This window comes from Oryctolagus cuniculus, chromosome 14 (genome assembly GCF_964237555.1).
Source record: "Oryctolagus cuniculus chromosome 14, mOryCun1.1, whole genome shotgun sequence".
NCBI classification, from domain to species: Eukaryota; Metazoa; Chordata; class Mammalia; order Lagomorpha; family Leporidae; genus Oryctolagus; species Oryctolagus cuniculus.
This window is the reverse complement of record NC_091445.1, coordinates 28,304,661-28,328,159: the sequence shown is the minus strand read 5'-3', so window position 1 is coordinate 28,328,159 and position 23,499 is coordinate 28,304,661. Positions and strand designations below refer to the sequence as shown.

Here is a 23,499-nt window from a genome sequence, read left to right as displayed (position 1 = left end):
ATGTTATACTCCAATTTTATTTTATTTTTTTCCTCATGGAATACTAATTTTACTAAAATTGTTTTAGTTTTCTTTTTTTAAAGATCAGCCTATGTATATTGCAAATTCAATTTTCATATATGTGTTTATGTCCTGGTTCTCCATGCTGTTCCATTTCTCATGTTTTTAGTCCTACATCATTATCAAATTTTCTAGATTTATTCCTAGATATCAGTACTTCTATGCTATCTATAAAAGCAAAAATAAATAATCAGATCTTTAATAAAATCATGAGTTTCAAGTTCTTATCTGATGTAAAAATTTATTTGGGATTTTAAGGGAAGGACTGCTCATCTGATTCAAATGTTAAAAATTGATAACAGACTAAGACCTTTTTTCCAAAATTAAAGTGGATTAATGAATTAAAGGGAATCAGGAAGGAATTATAGGACATATGCAGTCTGATTAAAGACTTTCAAAATAATTCATATAAAGAATTTGTAATGACCTCTTGGTGTATCCAATGAAGTATTTTTTTGCAAATTATTATTGTGGTTTCTTTGTTCTTTTATTCTGCCTAAGTAACAAGATTCAAATTTTCTGAGATAAAGGAGAATATGTGATGATGAGGTTACAGAGGGGGAAATCTTAGTTCAGTTTTTGGTCTCTTAATTATGAGCCATTTATCCTGCACAAACATGATCAATTTGAGTCAATATATATTTGAAACACAGAATGCAGACGTGGCCTAAAACACAAATTTGGGAATCACCAGAGGATGAAAGCAATTTTACCCCCCGGGACTGATAAAATAACTAAAATAGAAAAGAAAATACATTTAAGGATTGGTTTTGGAGCTTTTTCACTTTGATAGTTCTAGACAATGATTAGCAGAAGAAACTTCGAAGGAATACTCACAAGACAGAAGGGGATCCAGGAGTAGTTATGAGTAAGATTAACTGAAATGATATCTGACTACTGATCTTTGTGTCACACAATACACAGCTCATTGATGAGCATGATTACAGCTGCCATAGAAGAGATGGATGGAGTATAAGGAATAATTGAAAGGGGGAAAAGAAGATGAAATATATGGAAAACTCAAACCAAATTTCAGGTACTTTAGTTCTGCTTGATAAGCATTCTTACTTTCTTGCTGTAGACATTTTTTTTAGTTCTCACTAAAATTTTATTTTTCCCAACTTTTATTTAATAAATATAAATTTCCAAAGTACAACTTTTGGATTATAGTGGCTTTTCCCCCCATAACCTCCCTCCTACCCGCAACTATCCCATCGCCCACTCCGTCTCCCATCCCATTCTTCATCAAGATTCATTTTCAGTTATCTTTATATACAGAAGATCAACTTAGTATATACTAAGTAAAGATTTCAACACACTGCACCCACACGGACACATAAAGTATACAGTACTGTTTGAGTAGTAGTTTTACCATTAATTCGTATAGTACAACACATTAAGGACAGAGATCCTACATGGGACTAGGTGCACAGTGACTCCCGTTGTTGATTTAACAATTGAAATGCTCAATTATGATGTCAGAAATCACCCAAGGCTCTTGTCATGAGCTGCCATGGCTATGGAAGCCTCTTGAGTTCACAGACTCTGATCTTATTTAGACAAGGCCATGGTCAAAGTGGAAGTTCTCTCCTCCCTTCAGAGAAAGATACCTCCTTCTTTGATGGCCCGTTCTTTCCACTGGGATGTCACTTACAGAAATATTTCATTGAGGTAATTTTTGTGCCATAGTGTCTAGGCTTTCCATGCCTGCGAAACTGTCATGGGCTTTTTAGCCATATCTGAATGCCTTCAGGGCTGATTATGAGGTCAGAGTGATGTTTAGGACATCTCCCATTTTATGAGTCTGCTGTGTATCCCACTGCCCATGTTGGATTTTTCTCTCCTTTTAATTCTATTGACTATTATTGGCAGACACTAGTCTTGTTTATGTGATCCCTTTGACACTTAATCCTATCATTATGATCAATTATGAACTTAAACTGATCACTTTGACTAGTGAGATGACATTGGTACATGCCACCTTGATGGGATTGAATTGGAATCCACTTGCACATTTCTACTCTACCATTAGGGGTAAGTCCAAGTGAGCATGTGTCGAACTGTATATCTTTGAATTACTTATCACAGTGCTTCCACATGGCAGAGTGTTCTCAGATAATTTATACTTTAAAATAATTAGGCATTTTCATATGTATAGACCATGTTTCTCATTTTGAAGGATAAAGAGTATTGATATGGCCCCCAAGACTTGAGTTTCATATTTCACTTCTTTATAACATGCTATTATCTTTGTCAATGACTGTCATTCTAGTTTCTTCATTATAACTAACATATACAGTTTTTTTAGTCTCCACGTTTCTGTTTGAGATCCATTTATTTTCCTCCAATATTTGATAGATTACTAAAATACATTATTTTTACTCCAATAGGTATTGAAATTATTCTTCCCTTTTCCCATCTAAATAGTAAATTTGTTTATATGTTTCATATTTCAAATATGTCTTTATTTAGAAATATTTTGTCTAATTGTGTCTTTGTGTCATTTGTTAAAACAATTTTAGTGCATTCTAGATTTGGGTCCTGTGCAGTTTATTTCAATGTAAAACTCAGTCATATTTATCCTGTTACTTCTACCTTTGCTTCTATTTTCTTCCCAAATGATTCTCATTTCAACAATATTTTTAAAAATCATACCACAATGATTTATGTATTTTCTTAATCTTTTTAATTTATTTATTTGTTTGAAAGGTAGAATTAGACACAAAGAGTCAGAGAGACAGGGAGGAGAGAGAGAAGGAGAGAGAGAAAGTGAGAGAGAGAGAGAGACAGAGTGAGAGAGAGAGAGAGAAACCCTTTATCCACTTTCTTTCCCTAGATGGCTGCAGCAGGGAGTTGGGTGGATATGAAGCCAGGAGCCAGGAGCTTCCTCCAGTTCTCTCATGTGGGTGGCCGGGGACCCTAGTACTTGGGTCATTTTCAGCTGCTTTCCCAGGCACATTAGCAGGCAGCTGGATCAGAAGTTGAGCAGCCAGGAATGGACCTGAAGCCCATATGGGATCCCAGTGCTGCAGGCAATGGCTTTACCCAATACACCACAGCACTGGCCCCTCTTCATTTCTTTTTAAAAATCTTTCAAAATGACTAAATATTTTGATAAATTACAATTCTCAACATGCTATATCTACTTTATATTCTTCATCTGATCCACTTACAGGTATGACTGGTCTATGCAATTGTCTGCTTTTAATGAGTGTTTTAGAATATATTTTTTTTTTATCTGTGGATGGGGTACAGGTCTCATCACCTTTTCTTCACATGATTTAAATGACTTTCCATTTGCACTTGTGTTCTCAGGGAACTAAAGGCAGAGTCAGCAAACTTGAGAACAAAACTTGGCAAAAGATCTACAGAAGCAGTCAGTGTTTAGTAGGACAATCCCCAGAGAGAAGAAAGCATATTCAGATGATTTTGAGATCCTTTACTGCTTTGCCCTTAAGACATTGCTTGATTTGTAAATTTGGGCCAAAGGCTAAGGAACTGAAAAGGAAGCAGAGGTCACTAAGAGATAAAAAGTCACCAAGCACATTGTATGGTGTTCAGCCAGAATATCCTCGCTCCCATTCCACTACACTGCATTACTTAGTAGTCAAAGGAAGCTCTATGCCATCAGTGGTAAATTCTTCCAAACTAATCCCATGAAAGCAAACTAAAAGCATCAATCCTCCTTATTCTGTGACCAGTCAAGAGACTGCTAGCACCACACCCAGAAGTAGAGCCTTGATAATGTGATATAGTCTAATAAACGAACATTGTGAGAAAAAGAAGGGGATGAAAACCAGGAGCCACCGTATCCTTCTCAAAAGTCAGATTTTCCATAGGATCTCCTTCATGATATCAAGGAAATTGAAAAAATAAGAGCTTTCTGAAACAATGGCTAAGCAACTATGAGGTTATGGTACAGAAAAGGAAATGTTGGCATTCATGTAAGATGTTAGTTTTCTACAATTATTTAGTGTGACACCAGAGCATTAAAAGAAAATCATTACAACAGCCAATGGTTGAATGGGAAATCTGCAGCTTAAAATGATTTCTACTTAGCCTGATACTGAGTTCAAAAGATGAATGCCAGCAGTATGAAGGGAATAGGTAGAACTTAAAATATTAGTCTACATAAGTTAAAGAAATGTGACATAAATGATGGCCAAAATTATGATGGGCTTGCCATAGCTGATCAGAAAAAATACATAAGACTTCATAATGGAAAAGTATTATGAGGGACCCAGGTCCAAGGTTCATATTCAGGCATATCCACTTCCTAGATGGAACTTTGATCTGATAGCTTTGAGGCCTTACAGCCATAATATCTTTTTACCTATAAATGAAAGTAAAATATTACCTACCATCCACATTTTCAGTAAGAATTAAATGATTTAGAAGAAGAAAGACCTTAGCATCCAACCCATTGAAAAGCTCATTAAGTAAGCTGTCATTATTATCAGGAAAAATAAAGAAATGTGACCACTGCCTAGATAGACCTGGTGAATTAATTTCATTTAATACAGCCTGTTAGCAAACAAAGACAGCTAATTTATAAAACAAACACATTACTCTAAATATAGATTACTCCTAGTAAATATTAGATATCAAAGTACAATGGAATAATGTCCACAGTGTTTTGAAGATTAGAAGTGGTTTGGTAATAGCTCCATTCTAAACAATATGTCATTTATGGATGGATGTAATACAAATACACCCTCAGATATCTTTAACAAAAAATCCTGTGTACTGTTCTTCAATGGGGATAAAACATGCTGAAATGTCAGATTCAATCTACATGAAATGACTAAAACCAGCCCACTTCAAAAAGCCCACTTAGATTATTCAGATACAATATTCAGATACACAGAACTATACTATGAATAAATATTCTTATCTAAATTTGGAAAAATGAGAAAAACAAAAATATGTGTAGCAACAGTAAAGAAAATAAAGAAAGCAGGAAATCAGTTTATAAAAATAATCATTTGTATTAACCATTGAAGTAAACATTAATGGGGTTTTTGAGATTGGGAATCCCACCCAAATACTTGCATTTGCTGTATTTCAAGAACAAGTTATTCTACATAGCAAAAATGAACTAGAAAATACAAGCGTGAAATGAGCTGAGTCTTTTTAAAGAAACTTATTTAAAAGGCAGAAACAAAGATGGCCTAGCAGATGCAGAGAGAGCTTCCATCTACTGATTCACTCACCAAATGCCTACAATGCTGAAACAGCATCAGAACAAAACCAGAAGCTGGAAATTCAATTCGGATCTCCCAAATGGGTGATAGGAAATCCAGGCCTTGAGCCATCTCCTGCTGCTTTCCAAGGTCCTCAAGAGCAGGAAACTGGAACAGGGAGTGAACCTGGAATTTGAGCTCTGTCACTCAAATATGGGATACAATTGTCCCAAGTGGCATCTTACTACTATGTAAACTTCGGTCTCTAAGAAAATATTTTAATGCCAGTACAGACCACACAGTAGAATACTAGAACAGAACATTAAACAAATAATACTGTGTTTATGGAAGATGTGCTCCCTTTATAATGAAAATGTCTTATTCAGTTCCAATTTATACTGAACATAAATCAGTAAATACAATGATGAATTGGGCAGAATGATTGTGGCTGGAATCTTCCATACTTCTTTCTAGTTTTGGAACTAACAAATTCAAGAATAAATTAGCATAGTATATTGTAGGATGGTTAAATCTAGTTAATTAACAAATGCTTTGCCTCATATATTTATCATTATTGTGGTAACAACATAACTTCCATTCTGTGTTTTTCAAGAACACAATGTCATCATTAGCTATTATCATCATTCAGTACAATTAATCACTTGTATTTATTCCTGTGATCTCAATGCACTTATACATCTTTTTAAAAAAGCTTTATTTGTTTATTTGAAAGTCAGAATTAAAGAGATGGAGAGGTAGAGACAGAGAGAGAGATCTTGCATCTGTTGGTTCACGCCCCAGATGGCCACAATGTCCAGGGCTGGGCCAGGCAGAAGTCAGGAGCCAGGCACTTCCTCCAGGTCTCCCACATGGGTGGCAGGGGCCCAAGCATTTGGGCCATCTGCTGCTTTTCCAGGTGCATTAGCAGCGAGCTGGATCAAAAGTGGAGCAACTGGGACACAAAAGAATGCCCATATGGGATGCCAGTGCTATTCATGCCATTTTAAAGAATAATAGCCTGTACAGTTATAAGAATCGGTTTATATCATTTTACAACATGATGCATATACAAATTTATGCTTCTTTAGTGGCATATTTTGCTCAAAAAATGAAATAATTATTGTTGAGTAGTAAGAACAGAGGCATATAATGAGAGAGATAAATGAAAAGGGAAAGGGGAGTAATTTGCAAAAATATGCATGAAAACACTGAGGTTGCTTATGTTTGATATGAAGATTTGGGGAGTTTTTTTCCTTTCCATATAAAAGGGAGAAAATAGACATTTGTAAATATTGCCCTAGGGAAAAATTCAGTTCCATTATCAAAATGTAGAAAAGCTAGTAGATTTATATTTAAACCCATACTTTAATATTCATATATGGGATGGCTATATATATATATATATTTATATGTACACAGATGAGTAGTTTATTCATTTTGTCTGTATAATTAGAAATTGTAGAGATAGAATGATTCAAATTAGAAATATTAGAGTTAGAAAATAGGCTAATCCTCTACCTGCGGCGCTGGCACACTGAGTTCTAGTCCCAGTCGGGGCGCCGGATTCTATCCTGGTTGCTCCTCTTCCAGTCCAGCTCTTTGCTGTGGCCCGGGAGTGCAGTGGAGGATGGCCCAAGTGCTTGGGCCCTGCACCCTATGGGAGACCAGAAGAAGCACCTGGCTCCTGGCTTCGGATCAGCGAGGTTTGCCGGCTGCAGTGCGCAGGCCACGGCGGCCATTGCGGGGTGAACCACCAGAAAAGGAAGACCTTTCTCTCTGTCTCTCTCTCTTCTCACTGTCCACTCTGCCTGTCAAAAATAAAAATAAATAAAAATAAGAAATATTAGAATTAGAAAACTTATAAATTAGAAACTCTAATCATAACCTAATTAGAAAAAATAGAAATATTCAGCTTAAGTGATATCTTTTGAAAGAATAAATGTACCCTCTCAAAACTGTTTATATTACTAGTCATATTATTTATTTATTGCTAATTTTAATTTTCTAATTTTTATTCACTAAATTATTTTTCAAAAATTTAAAGGAAAAACAAAAATAATTTTGATGACTTCAAAATACATTATTTATGTGAATTTTATGTTAGATGATCATTAAGCAAATATCTTTATCACGTAAATAAGTTAGCATAAAATGTATAAGACTAAAATATGTATTTCTACACAAAATTTCGCCCAAGGAATTAAGTTTACTTTCATAGTTTTCCTTAGTTCTGAATAGAATGTAACATTTATTTTATAAAGAAAAGAAAATTATGTCATTGCATTAATCGGATATTGAGGCATTTTGTTTTTCCTATTTTTCCATACCTTAATATTTTAAACAATTTTAAACATCCAAATTTGTAAATGATTCAATGAAATACAAAAGTAATAATTAAAACAAAGTTAAGTCTGAGAGGAGCAGGATGAGTTCAAACTCTTTATCAATTACTGCCATATATTTAGAGTCACAATCTCAATCAAGTTTCATGTGCTTGAACATACATATGAAGAGAATTTGTTTAGAAAACTGGTACTTCTCCAAAGTGTAGTTGCAATAGTTTTTCTGTCACTGCTAAGCATGCATGAACATTTCAAAATAAATGGGGTAACACTGAAAGCAGTAATCTGTGGAAATCATACTGCATGAACCAATCATATAGTGATTCACAAGTGTGAGGGGATTATGACTTCTATCCTCTGAACAGAGAAACCAACCTACAGTGAATTTAAGCATTTTACCCAGGAATGCACCACAAGTCATGCCTGGCGCTAAGCAAAACCATATTTCATAAAATATTATCTACTTTAATTCTTATTTGGGAAAGCTATAGAAGAAGTTCAAATGGGTTGAATAGATCCAGTAGGAATCACATGCTGCATATGTTCATATCTAAATTTTGCAAAGTAAATCTCAAACAAATAAGATAGAAACATCCTTTTTAAAGTTTTGAGAGAGAAGAAAAAGAGAGAGAGAGAGAGAGAGCAAGAGAGCACTTCCATTCACTGATGCATGCCCCAAATGTCTGCAGTGGCCAAGACAGGGACTAGAGCCCTGGGTGGGGATCAGAAACTCAGTTTAGTTCTTCCTTGTCAGAGGCAGGATCCCAATGCACTGAGCCATCACCACTACTTCCCAGAGTCTGCACTGAGTCAGGAGTCTGAACCAGGTAGGCATCAAACCCAGATTCTCCAGTGAAGAATCTTCACCCATGTCTCAACCAGTCGACTAACCACCTACCCCAGAGGGAAATAGTAAACAATAGACGATTGCTTAGTAAAGTAGATATATAAATACTTTACAACTCTCTCTTCAAATGTCTAAATAAATCTATTGTCAAGTAAGCAACTCCGTCCTTCCTCCCCTTAAAAAGAAGTGTGAGATAAAAATGAACTAGGGCCAGCACTGTGGCATAGATGGTCTAAGTCCTTGGGCCCCTGCACCCACATGGGAGACCTGGAAGAAGCTCAAGGCTCCTGGCTTCAGAATGGCTCACCTCTGGCCATTGTGGTCATTTGGGGGTGAACCATCAGATGGAAAACCTCTCTCTCTCTCTCTCTCTCTCTCTCTCTCTCCCAATCTCCTCTCTGTATGTAACTCTGACTTTCAAATAAGTAAATAAAATCTTTAACAAAAAAGAATACGGAAGTGGAATAGCTAGAACTTTCATATTTTGTAGGAAATGTGTAAAACTGCAAAATCACTATGGAAATCATGCTGTCAAAGTTTCTTAAAATTAACCTTACATCCATTCTATGATCTAGAATATGTCTTCATTGGTTTTTATCTGAGAGAGGTGAAAACATATACACAATAAAATATTTGAACAAGAATGTCAAAGCAGCTCACTTCACACCAAAAATTAGAAAACAAGAAATATTCATCAACAGTCAAATCACTAGTTATGTTATAAACACATAAGATAACACTGCTCAGTGATAAGAAATTAAAAGAAATATATATATATATATATATATATACACAATATGGATGAACTTCTAAATATATTTTTTAAAAAGAACCAGATACAAATTGAATGCTATTAGTAGTCCAATCAGATGAAATACTGGAATGTTCAAAATTAATAGGAGCTAAAATCAATACTATATAAAATATTACACAGTAGTAAAAAATGAAATCTGGTCATTTGCAAAAAATGGAGGAATCTGGAAAATATCATCTTGAGTGAAATAAGCCAGTCCTAAAGGGACAAATATCATATGTCCTCCTGGATCTATGTCAACTAATTGAGCACCTAAAAGGAAACCTGTAGAAGGGTCCATTTCACAATGACTTGATCAGCCCCTGTCCTGACTGTTGAGGAACAATTTACTATTTTATTCCTTTTAGTATTTTTTTGTTCTACTTAATACCATTGGTTGAACTCTTTAATTAAAACACAATTATTCTTAGGCATTTAAATTTAACTTTAAACTGATCCCTGTTAAATATTGGAGTGGGAATAAGAGAGGGAAGAGATGTGCAATTCGGGACATGCTCAAGCTGACTTACCTCAAACGGTAGAGTTAGAAACATACCAGGGGATTCCAATTCAATCCCATCAAGGTGGCATGTACCACTGCCATCTCACTAGTCCCAGTGATCAATTTCTGTTCACAATTGATCATAACGATAGGACTAAGAACCAAAGGGATCACATAAACAAGACTAGTGTCTGCAAATACTAGCTGATAGAATCAAAAAGGGAGAGAATGATCCAACATGGGAAGTGAGATACACAGCAGACCCATAGAATGGCAGATGTCCTAAATAGCACTCTGGCCTCAGAATAAGCCCTGAAGGCATGCAGATCTGGCTGAAGAGCCCATGAGAGTATTTTAGGCATGGAAAGACAAGACACTCTGGCAAAAAAAAAAAAAAAAAAAAAAAACCGACCTAAATGAAAATGAAAGATCTCTGCAAGTGAGATCCCAGTGGAAAGCACGAGCCATCAAAGAAGCAGGAACCTTTATCTGAAGGGAGGAGAGAACTTCCACTTTCACTATGGCCTTGTCTAAATAAGATCAGAGTTGGCAAACTCAAAAGGCTTCAATAGCCTTGGCAACTCATGACAAGAGCCTAGGGTGATTACTGACGCCATAAACAAGAGTGTCAATTTGTTAAGTCAACAACAGGAGTCACTGTGCACTTACTTCCCATGTAGGATCTCTGTCCTTAATGTGTTGTCCAATGTGAATTAATGCTATAACTAGTACTCAAACAGTACTTTACACTTTGTGTTTCTGTGTGGGTGCAAACTGTTGAAATCTTTACTTAATATATAATAAATTGATCTTTTGTATATAAAGATAATTGAAAATGAATCTTGATGTGAATGGAATGGGAGAGGGAGTGGAAGATGGGAGGTTTGCTGAAGGGAGGGAAGTTTTTTTGGGGGAAAGCCACTGTAATCCAAAAGCTGTACTTTGGAAATTTATATTTATTTATTTATTTATTTATTTATTTTTGACAGGCAGAGTGGACAGTGAGAGAGAGAGACAGAGAGAAAGGTCTTCCTTTGCCGTTGGTTCACCCTCCAATGGCCACTGCGGCTGGTGCGCTGCGGCCGGCGCACCGCGCCGATCCGATGGCAGGAGCCAGGAGCCAGGTGCTTTTCCTGGTCTCCCATGGGGTGCAGGGCCCAAGCACCTGGGCCATCCTCCATTGCACTCCCTGGCCACAGCAGAGAGCTGGCCTGGAAGAGGGGCAACCGGGACTAGAACCCGATGTGCCAGCGCCGCTAGGCGGAGGATTAGCCTACTGAGCCGCGGCGCCGGCGGGAAATTTATATTTATTAATTAAAAGTTAAAAAAGAAAAGGAGAGAACAATCCAACATGGGATATGGGATACACAGCAGACTCACAGAATGGGAGACGCCCTAAACATCACTCTGACTCATAATCAGCCCTGAAGGCATTCGGATCCGGCTAAAAAGCCCATGACAGTTTCGCAGGTGTGGAAAGCCAAGACACTATGGCACAAAAAATGAACTCAGTGAAAGATCTCTGCAAGTGATATCCCAGTGGAGAGAACGGGCCATCAAAGAAGGAGGTACCTTTCTCTGAAGGGAGGAGAGAACTTCCACTGTGATGATGGCCTTGTCTAAATAAGATCAGAGGCTGGTGCCGCAGCTCAATAGGCTAATCCTCCACCTAGCGGCGCCGGCACACCGGGTTCTAGTCCCGGTCGGGGAACCGGATTCTGTCCTGGTTGCCCCTCTTCCAGGCCAGCTCTCTGCTGTGGCCAGGGAGTGCAGTGCTTGGGCCCTGCACCCCATGGGAGACCAGGAGAAGCACCCAGCTCCTGCCTTCGGATCAGCGCGGTGCGCAGGCCATAGCACTGATATGAGATGTGGCATTGGAGGTAGTGACTTAACACGCTATGCCTCAACACTAGTCCCACAATCGTGATTCTAAGAACAGCAAGAGGGGAATAGGAAGATCAGATAGCATGCTATTTGAATTGTCTAGATTACTTTCTTTAATTTTAAATAATATAAATAAAACAAGATTATTTGTTTCTAATAGCTATGATACTTCTGATCCAAAAACTGTTTGATGCAAATGCATTTTAAAACATATTACTATTTGGCATTTCTAAGAATAATGTTTCTTATGGCAGAGATATGTTCCATGTTATTCACAGCAATAGAACTTTGTTGAATGAAGGAATATAGTTATGAATAACTCCACATCTGTGAATTAATTACATGTTATAATTTACTAATGATACCACATTTTAAGGCTGATGTTTTTAAGCCAAAATAAATCTATATTTCAATTCTATTTTTCATAGGCTGTTTAAATTCTTTAGTATATAAAAGAGAAACTTTGATATTATGTTATTTACAATTGTGTTGTTGTTTTTAGTGGTAATTTTGAATAAATGTACTGAAATGTCATAGAAACTATTTCGGAGAAGGAAAAAACCTATCTACAAAAAGTAGTCTTTAAGTCAATCATAATTTTTATATGATACTAAGCAACATGATTTCTTAAAAACACATCATGTGGGTAGTTGAATGTATATACGCCTGACTAATTTATTATTGCTGCTTTTCATTTGAATTCCTTAGACTAAAATATTCTGCACAGTATAACTCAGATTTTAATCTTCAGTTTATTACGTATTACTAAATCTAAGCACTTAAATAATCAAAAACATTCGCACAAATCCATTTTAGCTTTCTATACACAAACAGCCTCATTCCAATTTTGATCCAACTGTGGCTGTCATTCCATTTGGATCATACATAGATTAAAATAAAACAATTTGACAATAAGCAAAAGATGATCTCATTAAGAGAAAAGAGATTATGTGTAGATATTAATTTTAAAGTTAATATTTTAAATATTTTACTCTAAGTAAAATAATTGTAAATAATTAAAAATTTATTTTACCATGTTCTTACAGAAGAAATGCTTGAACATTTGACACTCAGAATGAGATCTATCATCAGAAAGCCAAATTATGATTATCTTAATTTTGTGACAAAATAGGTAGTGTCATTCCACAGAGAACAAATACCTGGATATCTGGTTGCTAATGCAACTACAAAAATCCTTCTTTTACATAGATGCACTATCAACAGGGACTTCCTCTACTTATGGTTATATCACCATTCCTCCCTCTGGTAGGGATATTTTTACATCATTCTATGGTTCAGAAAGTAGAAAACAACAGCATTTGTATTTCCTTTGGCTAGTCATAGCTATTGTTTACATATTTCATTGAAACATCTGCAACACAGCATTTATTTCTTTGATGTCTTGCTGAAAAAGATATCACTCAGCATGCTCTTAGATGGACAGTGAAAATACAGCTTATTTGATAAAATTGCTCCAATTTTCCTCACAAGCCGAAGGGGTATACAGAAAACAAAAGTAAGATTTTCAGTAAGATAATTGTAGGCTAATTCCTATTCCCCAAACCTTAACTATGTTTTGCTTAAATGCTCAGTTTTTGAGATATTTTCTACCCACTCTTTCTCTTATGCAAGAGAATTACCTGGTCAACAACAAAGTCTTATATGCATGGGCATGACTGAGTCTAACTGTTCTTCTTTCCTAGAATCTCAAACAATACCACAGTGGGGTTGGGGTGGAGGGTAATTCCAGAAAGGAAAGACACTACTACAGATTTCTGTGGTGTGAATATTCTCCCCATGGCTAGCTTCATGCAACAAAGTGGCCACTTTGAACAAGGGGAGGTAGGAACAAATGCATGCAATCAGCTCCAACCGTGTAGAATATAGATGCCAGAGAATAGATTTGGTCCAGACCCATAAAAGAAAAGCAGAGTAATTCACCCTTTTGAATGGATTCTCAGAATTTCAGACCTCCTCCACATTCTCTGTTCTTGCATAAGGTAATATCTAAGAGAGTGAGGGAACTGGCACATCTCCCTTTCCAACTTCTAAATCAATTTCCTACTGCAAAGGATAGGAAATAGAGAAAGATGAGAATTAGACTGATTTAATAATATGACCCCATCCTCAAAATTTAAATATAAACATTTAAATATAAATGAGCTTTTTACCCAAAGAAAATGCCTTGGCTTTTGAAAAGGCTTTTGTTGTTGATTTAAGAAGGAGAGAGGGAGAGAGAGAGAGAGAGAGCTCAGCCCCATCCATTGGTCCATTCTCAAGACACTGCAACAGCTGGAGCTGGAGCCAGAAGCCTCAAATTTAGTCCAGGTCCATCACTAAAGTGACAAGAGCCCCCTTACTTGAGCCATCACTGTGGCCATCCAGGGTCTGCATTGTCAGAAAACTGGAGTCCGGAGCCAGAACCTAGAATTGGTTAGGCACTCCAACATGGGACATGAGCTTCTTACCACCAGGTGAAATGTCTGCCCATACCTTGGTTTTTATATCATGAGTTACAACACTGGCCATTCTGGTTGTGACAAGATCCCTTGAATGACTGGTCACTATGTATTAATGGCATTCATGTTATAAAGTTTTATGATATTTAAGTATTTAGCTTTCATATTAGAGGATAAACCTAGCCTAGGGATTGACATGTGCTTTATGTACTCTGATCTCTGGGCTTGGTCGAGGGCTACAGCATTCTGGTCAATCTGGCTTTACCTTTACATCTTGGTGGCACTGTGGATGACTTTGACTGTGATAATGGCCTCCATGCAGTCCCTAAATGAGTCTCTCTCTCAGACCCCTTTTGTGGAATCTCCATGAATCTTGGACACTTGGAGTCACAGTTCATTGAGGATTTCTCCCAATCTTGTGTAACATCAGATGGAAATGAAGGCCATGTTGGGCAGACAAGTATACCTTACCTTAGCTTTACACTGTTGTTCATGGCTGCTTCCAAAATGGATCAATCTCTGCTAGTAAGGGGCTATAAATTCTGTTTATCTTCAGAGAGCAGAGAACTTCCAAGGTTGAGCCTCAAAACACGTAAGTAGCGATTGTCTTGCCTTATCTCCTTTCTTTATAGAAAACACTGGCAATGAAGAGAGTATCTACTATCTTTTTTTGCATTTTACGAACTGGTTTATTTCTATTTTTATTGAGCTATAATTCACATAATATAAAACTTTACATAAATAAATCCACCAATTTAAATGTGAAAATTCAGTAGGTTTTCATGATATCACAAACTTAGGCAACATTTACCACTATCCAATTCTAGATTATTTTTATGACCCCTCCATCTGAAAAACATCCTAAAACCACTAGCTATCACTTGAAATTCCATCCTCTCTCAAGTCCCTGGAAACAATCTACTTTGTGTCTTTATTGCTTTACACTTTCTGGATATTTTATAGAAATTTTATCATACCACTCATGAATCTCTCTGACTTCTTTCACTTACCATAATGTCATCACAGAATTTCCATGTAGCAGGATACTTCAAACATCTAGGATGTCTATATAATTAAAACCATGTAAAGCAAGTGTTTGAAGAGGTGTAGAGAAATCGGATACCTCACACTTTGCTAATGGGAATATAAAATGGTGTTAGATACTGTTGAAAATTGTTTAGAAGTTACTTAAAAATTAAACATACAGTGATGATATTGTATAATAATTCCACTGTCAGATATATACCTGGCAGAATTGAAAATAAATTCACACAAAAGCTTACATATAAATATTCATAGTAATTTTATTCTCAACCAAATAAGTAGAAAAAATGCAATGCCTATTAACTGATTACTAGAAAAGCAAAAATAGGACCTAGCTATATCATGGAGTAGTACTCAACTATGAAAAGGAATATTGAAAATTTTTTATATAGTATTATATACTCAGATAATTTTTATTTCTAAAATAAATGATAGAATATGAATAGTGATGCAGAAATTGTATTATTAATGATATACATCAATCAGAAGATCAGAGGATGCTTAAAAATACATTAAATCTTGTGGGTGTTTGAACAACTTTGAATTGTTAATGAAAATCCACATCAGGCTAACTGACTCTCATTAGAGAGGAATTCTAGAATAAGGGCAGGGATCAAGTGAGATTTCATCAGGTTTCCTGCTCCATTTTACAGTAGTTTCTATTTTCTGTATTCGTCTGTATGTTAACTTCAATCCCAAACTCACAGAGAACTGCCATTACATTTAGTGACAAGGATGAGTACACTGTAATAGAACTGTATTCATCAATTAAATCAGAATGATTAGATTAATTGGAAGCTGTAGGGTCTTTCTGAAAAATTTAGGCAAACTTAAATGGTCTTCTGAAAAATTTAGGCAAACTGTGAAGTCGCAGACAAAATAGGGAGAAAAGGAGGAATACTTACATTCTTGTAACATGCATATAACATTCTTGAAAAGTACACAGACTTGACTGATTTAAGTAGACAAAGCCCAATTCAGACAAAAATCTGTACATTACTCTGCTACCTTGCAAGTGGAACTTGCTTTCATAATAATGACAACAGCCATAGGAAAACAAAATATGGACTAATTATGATGCAGTGGGAAAAGATAAGGACAGAGCTACTTTAAGGGAGATTAAAAGAAGGAATGTGGAAAGGATGCTCCAGAAATCAAAAAGTAGATTACTGAGGATACAACTTTGAACTAACGAAAACATGTTAAATAAGATCTATGTATTTGAAATTGTTTTCATATTTTTGGCTCAGCCCACTAATTCTCTAGCTGACTTTGATTAAAGTCAGTGTAGTAAGCCAAATGTAAATCAAAGACGCTTCAGTGAAATAAATCCTAGGTGGAACAGAAAAGGTCAATGCATTAGGTCAATGCCCATTCCTGAACCAGCTTCTGCAGCCAGAAAATGCAGTGTGTGGAGCAGCTGAGATTTCCTAATATCTAAAACAATCATCATAGCTCCAAAGGTGGTAGACTGGAAGCATTATTTTGAATAGATTATAAATGTCTTCTAAGTGTATTTCCTGAAATATTTCTTTTGTGCTTATTATATACTTGGAACAGTAACATCATAATTGCACAATAATATTGTTGACGAAACTCACCATATCCAGTTGTAATAGGCTGATGTGAGTCAACTCTGTCAATATTTAACTCAATATTATGAAAGGATTGATACTCTGAGAGTGAAGTAGTAGGGAATATAACATATTGCACCTTGAAATGCATAAATATTTATCAGGGGACTAGCAGGGGGAGACTGACATGTCAGAAAAGGAAGAAGAGCACCTTCAAAGAAAATGAGGGGTGAAACAGCTTGTGGCTCAGAAAGGAGACGGAGAGCATCCACCCTCAAATCCAATATGGCTTTGTGGACTCAGATAAGGAGTGCAGCTTTTATTCCACACATTGGGGCAAAATAAAAAGTAGCATAATTAGCATTGTAGAGTATGATCAGCTCTGACATCCATGTGAAAAGGAGATGGGACAAAGAGAAGTGTGAAGTGTGGAACAGGAAAAATGAGCCCACCTGGGAAGTCATTCACATGTTCAGATAAAGGCCTGTGATATATCCAGGTGGAGAGCATACAATACTGAAGTGCACACCAAAGATCTAGACTTTAGACAGAGACTTAGGATTCAGCCATTGTGTGCTAATTTTTGGAGCAATTGTTAAGACAAGATCACGTTACTTGAAATTATATTCTGCTGCTCATGCACTTGTACACACACCTTCATACACTGCTTGGATTTGTGGCTGTTCAGCTTGAACCATTTAAAATGTATGGTCCATCGCTTCTCGGCCTTTTGGCTAAGATAAAGTGTAAAATGTATGGTCCATATAACTTGTGAACACTTAGAATTTTACAGAGAAAATTTTCACTGTAATATTTTCAACCAAAATGAAGTTTCATACAGAAAAATAAAAGCATAATACCTGAGATTACAATTATTTTATGTTACTTAACCTATAAACTGTATGAGTTTTACATTAGCTATAGACTTTTATAATATTGTGGATACTATATTTAGAAATCTTATCTGTGTAGCATCATGACAAAAAACTGATTTTTCTGAAAATAAGAGTTTGGGTCATCCTATTTGTATCTATATTTTTGTTACCCTTGGGTCTAGAATTTAAAATTGTAGAATTGCAGTTATTTCCTTTCACTGGGACATTTAACCTTTTGGCCAGCATTTATATACTTTTAATGCCTGTATCAGGGTTAATTTGCATATCTATTTTATATTCCGTATAAGCTCTTTTGGATGTGTAGGGCTTCCCAGAAAGAATTCATTGATGTATAATTCATTAGCATTCACTTGGAAGCTCCCATCCTTAATAGATTGTAGGAAAGATAATTACTAGAATTGAGAGATTGCTTTTGGTATATTTTCTATATTAGGAAATATGCTTTACATTAAAAACTCATCAAATATGCAGAGTATATTATTAAGATCATTATTATTATTTAGTGAAGAAATATCTGGAGTTGATTCCCTTTGAGATGTACAGCACACACATATTAAAGGTATAACACTTAACTCCATTGATAGCACGTTGCAACTAACTATTTCAGTTTAGAAAGTGGTTTTGTGAATGATTTTGCTGATTAGGGTTTTAAAGAATATAGAAGGGAATAAGGGGAATAATATAAGAAGAAGACTAATGGCCTCATTAAAAACTGTTTTGCAGAGACTGCATACAGTAAAATGCACACAGTAGCAACAATTAGTTGAGCAAATGACCAATGAGTCCTGCTTCTCTTACCTCACCAGTAAATTCTGTCAGTACATAGTTTGTAAGGCATAGCATTACCTGCTAATGACTCTATGATATAGTTCCGATAGATTTCTACAAGGAGAATCAATAACTTCAGAAAGCATTTAGAAGGTTTTACTTAGATTGCTAATATGATTAAGTAAGGGGAGAAAAGCCATTTATAATTTCTTAAATCCTTCTTTTACTGGAATAATGACTTCTCTATTAAGGAAATCCATAGAGATTTCTATTCTACAGAATAATTTTAAAGTGTTTCCAACAATTTTATTATCATAGCTGTGCACAGTTTTACTTATTTGTAATAATCACAAACGTATTGCTAAATAAATTGCATAAAGTAATGACATCTATAGTAAGCAAGCCATACCAAAAAATAGCCTCCATTTGGGCTATGTGTACAATGGTCATAGAACACAATTAAAACTTTCCTCTTTGAGTTCACAGCAGTGCGCATGATGTGGCTGGGAGGCAGTATCCCATATTTCTGTGGTCTTGTGGAATCTCCTTTGCCTAAGTGGTGACAGGGTATCTTAGGTTTCATCAGGACTAGTTGCTCGAGATCAGACTTGGACTTAAGATTCTGCAGAGGAATTTCAGATGGAGTCAAGCAAGGAAAGGGAAACTCAGTGGTGTAAATGATGGGTTATCTTTACATTTGAATTTCCTGGTGTTTGCTGGTTTGAATTATAACCTTCCTACAAGTCACATGTAGATTTGGAGGCTGTCTGAATGATTTATATATATATATATATATATATATATATATATATAAATTATATATATTTACAGAAGTCTTTAAATACTTTTAGCTGCCACTGAGCCATCAAAATTTATTGTCATCTCTTTTAAAAACACAAATCTATTTTTGCCTACCAATCCAGAAGAAAATGCATTTTGTAAAAAAAAAAAAAAGGAAAAAGAAAGAAAATGAATTTTGTATAGACTAGCCATTTTTTTCCCTCTAAGTGCTGTGTATAGACTTAACTGGAGCACAAAGTTACCAGTATAAAATACTATATTCACCACCAATCTTGCAAAGTCTTTTCACAGCTTCACAGTTTGCATTTCTACCCTTAAGTTCTATTTGTATAGCTGGGCACTTCCCTCACTCCGTTCTCCAGAAATAATTCAGAGAAGAAGATTGCCGACTTCATGATCTATCTCCTTAGTGTAGTACTTTTTGAGATATTTAGAGCAAAGTGACACGTTCTCTTGATTTTGTTTATATAACTCACATGAGTCCTTCACTCATTTACTTTACCATCATCTTGTTATACCCACTAATGGATTTGATGAGATAGAAGCTTCAGAAAGGGCCAGACATAAATCCCCTCCCTCTTCAGTAGCTTGGAATTCTATTGCACTCCCTTAAAAGAAAGAGAAATGCATTCCCTAATGTTTAATATAAACAGAAAACTTTATAATTCTTAGAAAGTAAATTACCTGAAACTGCTTTCTTAATCATTCAGAAAAATATTAAGGTAAGTCAATGACTCACTCAACTAAACATTGGACACTCATTAACTAGGTTTTGGCACTTAACTAAGATCAAGTATAATAATGATGAGAAAGACAGTCCCATACCCTAGGGGTATTTCCTTTTCTTAAGTTTTAGTATAAGAAAAGAAGTAGAGAAGGAACTAAAATACATTACGATGGGAATAAAGGCAGTATATATGAAATAACATTGATGGACTCTCTAATTTAGGGTAGATTCAATTTAAACTAGACTAGGATTTGGGATATTATCCTAGAAAAAAAATAGTACCTAAGCAATGATCTGTTTCACAAGTAATAGATGGATGGGTTCAGACAGAGGAAAGATGTTATGGAGAGAAAGAAGCAAGAACCCTAAATCAAGGTAAAACAAGGGCATGATGGAATAACTGGTAGCTGTTAAATGTTCAAGATCAGAAAACAGGCGCTGGTCGATTAAAGCTCTGGCCTGTAGTACAGGCATCACATATGGGAGCTGGTTTGAGTCCCAGATTCTCCACTTCCAATCAGCTTATTGCTAATGGGCCTGGGAAAGCAGTGGAAGATGGGTCCAGTGCTTGGACCCCTGCACCTACATGGGAGACCCAGAAAAAGCTCCTGGCTCCTGGCTTCAGATTGGCCAAGCTCCAGCCATTGCAGCTATTTGGAGAGTAAACTAGCAGATGGAAGACCTCTCTCTGTCTCTGTCTCTACCTCTCCCTATAACTCTATCTTTCAAATAAATAAAATAAATTTAAAAAATCAGAAAACAGCAGGGTAAGAGTTGAGAGGTAGATTGTGGCCATGTTATGGCATGTTTTGAAAACAGACAATGAGTGAGGGAGAACAGTGAATGGGTGAATGGCTTCTTACACATAGAACAAGCTCATCAAATGTGCACATTTGGAGACAGGTATCACCCTATACACAGTACAGAGACTGAGTTGGAAGTGGTGGGGAGGGATTACATTGGAAGGAGGTTATTGAAGTAATTAAAGATGCTTATTTAGCTCAATGTCTATGTTTGGTAATTTACTGAAAGTCATGGATTTCGATAAAACATGCCAAGGACAGTGTACACCAGAAAAGAAGAAGAAAAGAGTGAGAGAAAAGCCAAGAAGGATAGGAAGAAGGAGCTTCCAGAGAAGAGACAAGTGAAGGAAACACTGTGATTCCCAAACCTGGGGAAGAGAGTATTCCAGGGAGAGTGGTCAGGTGCAGTTGAGAGTTTGAAAAGGTAAAGATAAAAAGGCACTCATTAGTTTTGGAAACTATAACATTATCAAATTATCTTCAAGAACATATTTAGAAGTTGCAGTACATATAACAGGTTCTGGGGCCATGTTCAGTTAGTAGGAGGGGATTAGTAAGAGAAAGCATATTTAAATTAACACAATTCCAGGAAACTTTGGCTGCTATGAGAATGGCAATATCAGAGAAGGCATGAGCAAACAGAATTGCTGAGAGCAATGAACTATACGTAAAGCTCCTTCCTACTCCTTGTGTTTTCCTCTACCTGCCCTCTCCAGGAATGACAGACGAGGATGTCCCTGATGCAGGCTCTAACTAAACATTATCAGTAGTGGATCCTCTTTGCTTCCAACTACTCTGAAATATCCATGCAGTCGGACAACTCTTAAATGGGAGGGTTAATGATGTTTGGAATACAAACTCATTCATTTTCTCTCAATCAGAATGACAGTGATTGCAGATAAAACTTACGTAGTGTTTTGCTTTCAAATTCTCACTGGGTTTGTGCCCTAGAGTGCCAGGCCATCTTACAATGGCACTTTCTTAATACTAGGTTTTGGGGGGCTGACTGAAGGCTTTTGAAGAATGTAGAAGACACCCCTTAGCATTGCTTTGCTTTTCTTTTAATTTTTTTTAATTTTTTTTTAATTTTTTTTTTTTTGACAGGCAGAGTGGACAGTGAGAGAGAGATACAGAGAGAAAGGTCTTCCTTTGCCTTTGGTTCACCCTCCAATGGCCGCCGTGGCCAGCGTGCTGCGGCTGGCGCACCGCGCTGATCCGATGGCAGGAGCCAGGAGCCAGGTGCTTTTCCTGGTCTCCCATGGGGTGCAGGGCCCAAGCACCTGGGCCATCCTCCACTGCACTCCCTGGCCACAGCAGAGAGCTGGCCTGGAAGAGGGGCAACCGGGACAGAATCCGGCGCCCCGACCGGGACTAGAACCCGGTGTGCCGGCGCTGCTAGGCTGAGGATTAGCCTAGTGAGCCGCGGCGCCGGCCTTTTTTTTTTTTTTTTTTTTTTTTTTAGCATTGCTTTGCTTTTCTTAAAAAAAAAAAATTTAGTTAGTTACATACAAGGCAGAGAAAAAGAGGAGAGAGAAAGAGAGAGAGAATCTTCCAACCACTAGTTCACTCTCCAAATGGCTGCAACATTTGGGGGTGGGCCAGGTGGAAGCCAGGAGCTCAGAATTCCATCTGTATCTCTTATGTGGGTGGCAGGGGCTGAAGCTCATGGGCTATCTTCCATTGCCTTCCCAGGCACATGAGCAGGACAGTGGGTCAGAAGTGGACTTGGATCAGTCAAGACTCAAACTAGCACTCCAACAAGTCCTGCTTTTGTCCTGTGCAGCAGCTTCACTTCTGTTTTCTTAGGGCTCTCGCTTTTAAGCACTCTTCCTCCTCTCGTGTCTGATGGCCTCATTCTGGAGATACCTCAACTCTATACAATCATTAAATGCTATTTATCTGTTCTTTCTTCTACTTTTCAAATACTGTAGTCTTTTTTTTTTTAAGATTTATTTATTTATTTGAAAGTCAGAGTTACACAGAGAGAGGAGAGGCAGAGAGAGAGAGAGGTCCTCCATCAGAAGGCTCACTCTCCAGATGGCTGCAATGGCTGGAGCTGTGCCGATCCGAAGCCAGGAGCCAGGAGCTTCTTCTGGGTCTCCCACATGGGTGCCCGGGCCCAAGGACTTGGGCCATCTTCCACTGCTTTCCCTGGTCATAGCAGAGAGCTGGATGGGAAGTGGAGCAGCCAGGCCTCGAACTGGCACCCATATGGGGTTCCCGGTGCTTTAGGCCAGGGTGTTAACCCACTGTACCACAGCACCAGCCCCAAATACTGTAGTCTCAAAGACTTACCAATCCCAGACAATTTCTTCCTACTTTGTAAATGGAAGGGAAAACGTGTTTTATACCAACAAACAGCTCTCCATGCAAATATTAAATTCTGGCTCTTTGGATCATAGGCAGAAAATTCCCAGGAGACTTCTATTTTCCAGGGAGAACTAATATATAAAACAAAGCATAGTTTCATCACTATGATTCATAGCTTCTGTTTTGCAGCAGAAATGAAGCATGTTTCTGTATCTCACAATGGAAACAGAACTGGGTGTCTAATTCACAGGTTTGTAATCTAGGTCAAGTGACTAATCACCTCTGCAAAATGTGTTATTTTATCAGTAAAATAAGGACAACAATGTTTTGGTAGTGATAAGGATGAAGTGGACCAATAAGTATAAAAAAAAAAAACCCTGGTATGTGGTAATTTCAATAGATGCAGTCCAATAATATGGCAATTTTCATTATGGAAAGTCATAATATTGTTTTCTAATTGTCCAGTGCTAAAAGAACTTTTATTCCCCCTCCACATACTAGACATT

At 36.8% G+C, this 23,499-nt stretch overlaps 1 long non-coding RNA gene across 1 annotated transcript in view; it reads left to right on the top strand.

The window, feature by feature from the left end:
• The first annotated feature begins 1,150 nt into the window (after window positions 1–1,150).
• LOC127492769 (uncharacterized) overlaps window positions 1,151–23,499 on the top strand; it is a 107,568-nt gene continuing 85,219 nt past the window's right edge. Inside the window, exon 1 of the long non-coding RNA XR_007922521.2 lies at window positions 1,151–2,094. This is a non-coding gene — a long non-coding RNA (uncharacterized lncRNA). The remainder of the gene's footprint in view (window positions 2,095–23,499) is intronic.